This window comes from Carassius auratus, unplaced genomic scaffold (genome assembly GCF_003368295.1).
Source record: "Carassius auratus strain Wakin unplaced genomic scaffold, ASM336829v1 scaf_tig00036308, whole genome shotgun sequence".
Classification (NCBI taxonomy): domain Eukaryota; kingdom Metazoa; phylum Chordata; class Actinopteri; order Cypriniformes; family Cyprinidae; genus Carassius; species Carassius auratus.
In genome coordinates, this window is record NW_020526299.1 from 173416 (window position 1) to 184140 (window position 10725).

The window sequence follows — 10725 nt, forward strand, 5'->3', positions numbered from 1 at the left end:
ACCCACAGCAATTACGTCACCATCAGTGAAGCTCCACCCACAGCAATTACGTCATCATCAGTGAAGCTCCACCCACTACAATTACGTCACCATCAGTGAAGCTCCACCCACAGCAATTACATCATCATCAGTGAAGCTCCACCCACAGCAATTACATCACCATCAGTGAAGCTCCACCCACAGTAATTCAGTAATAAATGCATCAGTTTACAAGTGAAGAGAAGCACCGAATCATCAGGAAGAAATGAAATCTGCAAAGACTGAGTTTATTAAAGAGGACTGAGAGAAGAAGAGAGATCCAGAACCCTGCAGAATCAAACACATTGAAGATACTCAAGAACAAAACAGGTTGGTGTTTTCTCTTCATAAAACTGATGATTATAAAGCTTAAGGCAGCTTTAAGTTTTGGTTTGCTAAAATCCCACGCCTCATAGAGAAGTTTGTTTTCATCACATATTGCAATCACTGTAAAACCCAACAAGTAAACTTAAAGGGGGGGGTGAAATGCTATTTCATGCATACTGAGTTTTTTACACTGTTAAAGAGTTGGATTCCCATGCTAAACATGGACAAAGTTTCAAAAATTAAGTTGTACGTTTGAAGGAGTATTTTTGTTCCCAAAATACTCCTTCCGGTTTGTCACAAGTTTCGGAAAGTTTTTTTCGAGTATGGCTCTGTGTGACGTTAGATGGAGCGGAATTTCCTTATATGGGTCCTAAGGGCACGTCTGCCGGAAGAGCGCGCGCTCCCGTAGAGCAGAGCAGAGACATTCACTGATCAGAGCGAGAGAGCGAAATGTCACAAAAGAAGTGTGTTTTTGGTTGCCAATAAATCAACATCTAAACCTTAGTTCATTCTCAATAAGATCTTCTGTAGACGTCTGACAGAAATAAAGTCAGTCTGGTTATTAATAAGTGGAGCTGGTGATGCTGTTTGTGGGGTTGTTTAATCAGATCTTGAGAGATTTCATGTATTTTATTTCAGTTGATTTCATCTAAGTCTGTGTCTGAAGTCAGTTGTAGTAGTTCTTGTGTTTCTCTTTTCTTCAGTGATTCTGTTTGTTAACAGCAGCTGTTCATCACTAATTCTCAATCAGCACTTAGTTAATCACTTAATTACTTGAATGCAAAGTTTTAAAACTTACATGGTTTAAATCAAAGCAATTTGTTTACTCAAATGGTTTAAGTTAACTTGTCAGGTTTTACAGTGAATCAGATTAATCAACCAAGATTTACCTCAGATGGATTAATTTATTAGAATTATTTTGTCTTTTTTAAGTTATAAAATGTGAATCATAGCCTACTGTAGTTATAGATCAAAGTAGTGGAAAGAGGAGAGCTTTCCCATGATTTAAGTGGCTAGGCTGAATAGAACTGTGATTGTTTTTCAACCATGGAACGAGAAAGACTTGAAAGAGGCACAATGGAGCATATTGTCAAGCAGTGGAAACACTGTGTCACCGGATCAAGACTGACTTTCCAGTCAGAGTGAACACCACCAAAGTCACGCAGAAGAGCAGAGGACAAAGACTGTCTCAGACTGATCCAGATGTTTGTTTTCACTGCAGAGAGGGGTGACACTGGAAAATTTCACTGTGCACATTTCATCAACCCAACGGCGGCTGGAACAGAGAAAGCTGAGGCAGACTGACTCATATTTATATCCTATTATATCTTTGATACATGAGCACATTGGAAGATTAGAGAATGATAAATCTTCTCTTGACAAGAACATAGGCACATGTAGTCATCTGAATAAATTATCTTATAAACAGATGCCACAGATTAGATTATGTGTTAATGGAGTTGAAAGGACTGGCAACTTATTAGAGTAATTAGAAAGGATGAAATAGATCCAAATCTAAAATTAAGTGGAAATTTAGTTTGGTTTACGACTGCATCTGGTTATACGGTCAGAGAAAACTTCACTGTACCATTGAGATGTAAAGATTAGAAAGGCATGAACTTTAAGCATTGTTCACTACTGACAGAAAACTGCATTCAAAATCTGTTAGAAAGAGATGTCATGTGAAACTGGGAAGTGGTCCAGTGCCAAATTCAAACTTTAGCTCAATCCAACAATCGCAGTTGTATATTTACCAGTGTAAACAGAAAGATGATGAATTATGTGAAACGCTTGTCAAGGCTGCAAAAGACAGTTTCACCTAATTCTGAATTATGCCATTCTCTGACTTACATTGCTCAGCACATATATCATTTGAAAGAAATGAAATGTTTGAATAGACCGGAAATGTTTAATCTGGACAGAAAACAGATGTGCTGTTGATTTGAGAAATGAAAAGCAGATGTTTTTTTATGTTGTTGAATCTCTTCCACATGTTTAATTATCCAAAAAGAACAAAGACCATAGGGAAGACATTGGTTTATTTGTAAAAACGTGTTTTTCATGTGAATTTGGTGGAGACATCAGAGGAAAAAGTTGAATACAATCCAACACGGTCTACATCCGAATGTGCGTACTCCTATTTTGCTGTTAAGCTGTACTGTACACTCAGTCTGTGTGATTGAAGACGCAATGACAACAACACACTCCTTTCTCTCGGCAGAGGAAGTAGAGACTCACCCAGTGAACAAAGAAGTCCCTAAAACACTCTGGGCTTTATCTAAATTTGACTTGGGGCTGGTTAAAAATTGTGAACCAGTTCAAGTCACTCCAAAGTCTGATTACAGACCCTGTATACCTCAATATCCTCTAAAGAGAGAGAGGCTACTGAAGTTGTTGAATCATTAAGAGCAGCTGGGGTAATTGTGTACACCTATTTTCCCTGTTAAAAAGATGAAGGAACTTGCAAAAGATACTGTCAACCTTTTAAAACTTTTGGCTGCTGAGGGTCGTAAGACAGTTTGTCAATACTGCAGTTTGTAAAAAAGGAAGTGACATTTTTAGGTCGTCAACACTAAAAATGACATATCCCTATCTGAAGAAAAAAAAAAAAACAGACAATTCAAAAGATTCCAAAGCCTATCATGAAAAAGCAACTTATGTCATTTTTGGGCATTTGTTCGTATTGTCGAATATTCCAAATTATGTTAATGAAGAATCGCCCCTGAGCGTTTTGGCTCATGCGAAGGGCTTGCCACCCCATGACAAACTGACCTGGATTCCAGAAGCAGAGAAAGCATTTAAGAAAATATTACTGCTACAAACATCACTAACACTGGGACTCCCAGACCCAGAGAGAAATTTTGTACAAACTGTTGATGAGAGAATGGGTTTCTGACTTCTGTTCTGTTACAGGATCATGGGGGAGACCTGTGGTCTATATTTAGGGTAAGCTTGATCCAGTAGCGGCAGACATGCCAAAAATGCCTGAGAGCTGTTGCATCTTCAGAAAAAGCTTCTAGTTTCAAGGGAAATAGAGGGGTACTCTGACGTGACTTTGCTCGTGCCACGCACGGTCTCTGTGATCCTGTTGGAACAGAAAACATCCCATTTGTCAAAGGCCACGTGGCTAAGGTACAATGCAATCCTATTAGAAATGCCAAACATCACTATTAAAAGATGCACAGTGTTAAATCCAGCTACACTGCTCCCTACGAAGCAGGATGAGGAAGAACACGATTGTGTTGCCACATTTGAACAGGTCTGTACACCAAGACCAGATTTAAAAGAAACCCCCTTAGAAAGTGCTGACTTAATTCTATGTATTGATGGTTCAGCATCTAGAGACCCAAATAATTGGCAAAAACAGAGCCAGTTAAGGGGTAACCACTGCATATGCAACAGTAAGATCTGGAGCGCTCCACGCGCATTGCTCTGCGCAAGCGACTGAATTGGTAGCATTAGCGGAGGATTGCAAAATTGCTGAAGGACAAACAGTTACCATTTACACAAATTCTTGTTACTCTTTTGGGGTTTGTCATGATCGGAAACACAGGACATTTCTAAAGTCTGATGGTAAGCCTGATCTAAACAATGATAAAATAGCAGCACTGTTAGAAGCAATTTTGAAGTGAAGTGAAGTGACATTCAGCCAAGTATGGTGACCCATACTCAGAATTTGTGCTCTGCATTTAACCCATCCGAAGTGCACACACACAGAGCAGTGAACACACACACACTGTGAGCACACACCCGGAGCAGTGGGCAGCCATTTATGCTGCGGAGCCCGGGGAGCAGTTGGGGGTTCAATGCCTTGCTCAAGGGCACCTAAGTTGTGGTATTGAAGGTGGAGAGAGAACTGTACATGCACTCCCCCCACCCACAATTCCGTCCGGCCCGAGACTAGAACCCACTACCCTTTGATTGGGAGTCCAACCCTCTAATAATTAGGCCACGACTTCCCCTTCCCCTTTTGCTACCAAAGTCAGCGTCACACATTCCAAAAGTGATGATTTTGTGTTTTTTTAATAGATATATGAGAATAGAACCTTCTTTTTCCTGTGTAACATTTAACAATGACTCATTTACACTCCCTTCTGATTCTCTTACAGCTATGCAAGCTTTTGCCACAGCAGAGGAGAGGAAACAATGGCTGAAGGCCAAGTGCAAACTGAAGACAGACCATGTCTGCCAAAACACTTTTACCTCACACGAAGCATTCGTACCTCTGTAAGGGAAACAGGTCAATTTAGCTCAAAGGGAATCATTTAAGATTTTAAAGGGAATTTGAACAGAATCACTGTTTCACGGCTGTTCACGGAGACGCCCTGCGATTCAGTGAACTAGCCGTTTAACATCAAATCTGCGCTGGATACTAATATCCAAACTATAGTGAAAACACTATTAATTAGCACAGTAACAAGATCGGCAGTTTAAGACATTAACTTGTAAGCACAAAACACAAGATACTTCTCTTTTCAATATGAATAAGGCTTTATTAGATAAATCTAAGACATATAAACTAATCTAACACATAAACGCACGCACACACACATTCACACAAGTTGCAGGAAGATCGAAAGTTAGGGAAAGATGAGTTTAAGAGAATGGAAATATGGAATTCCAAGTTCACAGCAATACGTTAAATTGCATAGACATGAACAACCATCAATCACGTAATTAGCACTCGCATTGAGTTCCTCAATGGGGTTAAAATTATATTAGATACACCAGCACAACAAATATCTGGGAATACGTTGCCTTCGTTTGCTGTGAAAGGGACTCCAGTTGAAAGGGGTATCCCGGTGTCGCTGATTGGCTGGAAGTTCAGTTGGCTGAAGTGACGTCTTGGGGAGCCCGTGCTTGGGCGTTGGCTGAAGCTGGAGTTGTGTGGCTGGTTGGAGTTCAAACGCGCAGACGAGGTCGATGTTACAAAACTTAACTCAGAACACGAAACTCTCAAACGGAAAAGAAAAGAAATAAAGTTTGACGAGACTAGGTTGTGTTCCTTCTCATCATGGCATAGTAGCAGCAGGCAGGCACGCTGGAACCGCGCTCAAAGAACAATGATGACTAACCGCATGGCTAGATGCCAAAAGCTAAAGCTAGGTAGCAAAGCTACAAGCTAAAAGCTAAGAGCAGGCATGACTGATAGCACGAGCAAGGCTGGAACTAAAAGCAGACTAAAAGCAAAACTTCATGGGGTCCAAAGTATTTAAACTACCTTGTTGGCCACCCCTCAAATGTTGCCTTGACCAATCAGATATGGTCTTGGGTCTGGGGATCATAAATCATTTGTTTATCTTACCAAGCATGTGGTTCTTGCCTCACAGGGTCTAATTTTGCACATGATTCCTATAACATGATTATGATATATTTTACAAATAAATGATTGTCAGGACAATATCAAGCAAGAAAATTCGATTATATCAATACTAGACATGACTATGTATCCTATAGTAATCAAAAGACATACACAATAAGTGATTATACATGATAGTCAAATGTGTGGGTTACACATAAATGAATATGGAGTTAAGCAATGGAACGATTCATTTAGAAGTCTTTTTGAGTTCATTCTGGTCCATATATAATGTACAACAAGCAGTTTCTTTGCCATTCTCTGGCAAAGGGACTTTTCTGTGAAGACAAAGGTTTAAAGCCCTTCCCCCTTAGGAATTTCAGTCTGGTTCTGCTGGCTGGGGGGAAGTCAATGCAAGTATTTAACTTGATCTCCTGGGTTTACATGTGATGTCCAGCGTTGCATTTCAATCACGAACAATAAATTTGACAATCTCTTCTTCGAATTAAAATTGTTAATAATTGTTCTATTGGTGTTAATGTTGAAAGCTGTTGTGTGAACAAGTTGGTTGGTTGGTTATCTTGCTTGGTTCTTGTGGCACTAGAACTGATTTATGACTTCCTGAGGAGTTCGGCTCTCGTTTCAATGCACACAGCTCTGATAGACTCTTTGATTTGTCTGGTTCGACTCATTTCTGCTACACCTCACATATATTGCATACAGTCGTTCGGATTAATATTATTACACAATAAATACTAAATGGCTAGTATAACAAAACCATGTTAATGTGTGGTTTCTTTAGTTTAACTGGGTTTAGTTAATTCAGAGGATCAAGAAGTTTGCTGAAAAACAGTAGGTAATTTGCTTTGGAGTAATCACAGAGGTTGTGTGAGAAAAACACAGATGTGGCAGCAGTGGTGGACTGGGACAGTTAATCAGGCCGGGAATTTGACTCCACTCCAGGCCACATCTGTTTCTGCAGTCACCACCACCCAATTCATGTGTCCACCAGACTGCTAAACTCTTTGGCTCTTTCAGTTGTTTGAATTGGGTTACACTTAAAAAATAAATCAAAATCGTTTGACTGTGAACGGGCAAAATAATCAAATGAAGTATCATGAAGTATCAAGGCATTCACTGTCTCTATCATCTTTCCCTGAGTCCCCCTCTCTCTCACTCTGCACATTGAGTTTCTCTGCAATTTGAAATAAGCACTTTCAATAATCTATATTAATTATGCAGCCATCAATTGTATGTCCCAATGATCACAGTCCTACTACTGATGACCTTATAAATCATAAAAGCACATATGTTTTCTAAGAGTATAGCCAGCATGTTTAGTTTTGCTTATAGCTTAAACTTTAGCTGAAGGTTCCTGCTCTGACTCAAAAACTGAACTGTCCACCCTCTCTTGTTCAACAGCAGGAGCACTAACAGCAGCACTAGTGCTACTGTTGCTTCCTTCGTCACCTTCAAAATAAATAAGCATTGTACACTAGGCTATATATGGTAGGCTAGAAATGAAAAATCTATTTCTGGTCAATTTTGGCACTAAAAAAATACTGTATCCCCATATGTAAAACAGTGTGCTAGTTTGTCATTAAGATGCTCTTTTAAAACATCTATCATTATATACATTTGTTGATTCATGATTCGGTTTTATGATTCGTACATTCATAAAACCGTCAATTAATTCGCAGTTGCATACAAGCCTAATACACGTCAGCCTGATCGACTGCACAGCGGCAGCCGGACGGCCAGAATGACCGTCAGGCCACTGGGAAATGTCCCGGTGATCCCGATGGCCAGTACAAATCACCAAGTACATCTGTGAAACACAGATTTCTCTAACGACTTCCTGTAGTCCCGTCCGAATAGGGCTTAAGACTTTTACATATAATCAAATATAAGAGTTATTGTTTTATTTATAGCTTGCTTCTATGTTAGGAATGACTATGTTCCATTAAAAAAAAAAAAAAAAAAAAAAAAAAACATGCAAATTCAAAGGGGCTTATCTGTTCTTCAATGTATCTTTTTTTACATACTAAAAAAGGTGGGCTGTGAGTCTGTGTGTCATCTCTTTGCAGATCATACTCTGCAGAGAATTAAAGCAGTACAAAGACAAAACTCTGTTTGGTTTTTCATTCTCAGTCTCTACAAATTGTTACTGAATTACTGTAGAATTTTCACAACAAACTTGAAGACTATTCGGAGGGAGGACCAATCCGGCAGATATTACAAATAAATAAATAAATGTAATAAAAGGAAAATAAATAAATAAATAAATGATGTTATAAAAACATCACTGATGGTGGTGAGCTCAAGCAGAAGCCAAGCCTCTGACTAAACTAAAAATAGAGATCAGAGTTTGAGAGTTGGATGTGCCAGATCGACTGGAGAACTCCAATATATTTTCACAGATTCACATTATTATTTCTAGTTAATTAATAGCGACTGAATTCAGTTACTTATCCTCATAGTTGCGTCATTAAGTCCGGATCCACCAACATCCGAAAACTTAGGCAGGTGACTTGCTGCCTTGCTGTCTAATCAGGCAATGACTTTGCAGGCAGCGTTTTTGCACGAAGGCAACTCATGAAACTGATCTCGGACAGGCTTCTGAGGCAGCGTAATGGTTTAATGATCTACAGCAAAATATAGAGAGCTTTGGTGATAACTAGGTGTATATTTCATTACTGCAATATTCATTTCTCGCTAGAAATAGCATAAAAAGTGAAAAATGTTGATCAGAAACATACATTTACACACAAACTGACCACCGAACACAACTTTCAGACGCCATCTTTATTTTTTGGCTTCACTCTCACGGAATGGAACACACAGGATTGTGGGATATCAAAGGCAGCGAAGGATACATCTATGCTGCCTTCAGAAATCGGCCAGATGACGGCATCTCAGGAGACAGGAAGTGAAGCTAATTTTGAATTCGGACGTGCCTTAATGCCTTCCTACCTTGGAATGCATCCTCCGAAGGCAGCATTTTCCAGTTTTCGGATGCAGCCTATGAGTCTGGCTGATGACGACTCTAGAAAGAAGGCACTCGGTGGAGGTCAAGGCTTGTCTTCATTTTGTAATCACAAAGAAAAGACTCCCAAAAACATTGTGAGCATGTTTATCATAAAACCAGTTGCACTAAATGTCTCTGTGGTCTACTCAGGCTCACAATGCTTTTGGAACGCCACCCACTGGCATAAAGTTGCGCTAGACGCTCGATATTTGCAAGTTTAGGGACCATCTCTAAGGTTACGACATTGGTATATGTGTTAAGATTTTTTTATATCTATAAAATAAACTCAAATCATATGTAAATATTACTGAATATACCTGACTGGTGAAATAACACTTTACAGTTGGTTTTGTGACTGTAAGCTTTTCTCTTAAAATGCTATTGGAATTAGAAACGTGTATCCTAATGTATTTAACTTTAGTGATGGTCCCTGAATTTGCAAATACCGAGCTTCTAAAATCAATCTAACTTTATGCCAGTGGGTCGCCTTTCCAAAAAGCATTGAGTCTGAGTATCCACAAGGACCGCCTCCCTCAGTTCCATGTTGCACATGGAAAGTAAAAATAAATGAATAAAAAAATCTGAAAATAAATACATGTGGGAATAAATAAATTCATATAATAAATAAACATTAATAAATACATTAAAAAATGAATTATTTAAATATAAAAATGAATGAAAGTATAAGTAAATTAAAGTTAAAAAGAATAAAAATGAATGAAAAATGAAAAGGTCATTTTAAATATAATTCAGGATTACATTTTATTACAAGTTAACTATTTTTGTTTTTATCACATCGTTTATTTATTTATTTTCCTTTTATTAAATGTATTTGTTTATTTTTTATATTTAATGTGTAATATTTTGTCATCACATATTTTGTCATCATATTTAATGTGTAATATTTTATCATCACTATATATCTTTCTTCAGAAAAAAATATTAACAAAATAAAAAATTTGAGCAGGGGAAGTTTCTTAAATGTGGTTGATTTTTTTTTTTTTTGAGTTGGAGTTTTAGTTGCATTTGATCGGCAAATGACATTTACATACATAGACATCTAATAATATTAATCGTCTTGATATCATCAAAGACATCAGCCACATCTGATATCTCTGACTATTATCGATATTATTATCTACAGACATGTTTCATTTTAAACAACGAGCATTATGAATATACAGATACATATGTAACATTAGCTTGGATTAGAAATAAGTGATCAAAAGCGTTTTAAAGAAACCCCGTCACTTTCATCGGAGTCCAGAACAAGAATTAAAAAAAAAAAAAAAAAAAACTTCCATAAAGTGGATTTATGAGAGCAAATTCATTGTACTTATGTTTTTATGCTAATGCCTAAAACAGCGATGAATAAAAAGCAAGATTTTTAGTGAAATGTTGATGGAAAGTGTTTAAAATTACATTTTTTTCTTCACGAAAAACATAAAGTGTTAAAAAAGTCAAATTAATGTCTTACCCTCAACGATAAAAGCAAACAGAATCAGCCAAATGTAGTTTCCCATCCTTTAACCGCGGTAACGTTATCTCTGATGAATTAGAAACGAGATATTGGAGCTTTTTGTTGAAATGAAATTTGTACCCGGCACGTAGAATCACGTCTCGAAGCCACGTGACTGCCACGTTACCCGATAGAAACAGACGTATCAGCGCGGCCGCCATCTTGGATGGGTCCCCAATGCGCCCATAGACATCATATAAGTAGACGCCCTATTGGCCGCTGGGCGACGAGATTTGCGGCCGCCATCTTGAACCGGTCGTACTCCTAGTTTCGTTGCGTAGCAGCAGTTAAGATGCCTGAGCACTGTGCAGCATTTTCCTGTTCTAATCGGCGGACCATCGCAAGTACGGCTCGGGATTACTTTTCACAAGTAAGATTTAACATAACTATTATTACTACTATTGTTATTTGTGTTTGCGCACGTGATTTCAGGAAGTAATGTATATTAACCCTCTGATGGTCTTCGTTTCCTGTCCGCACTCGTGTTTTTTGACAATAACATTTAATTTTGTAACAAGATAATATATTTTTTTT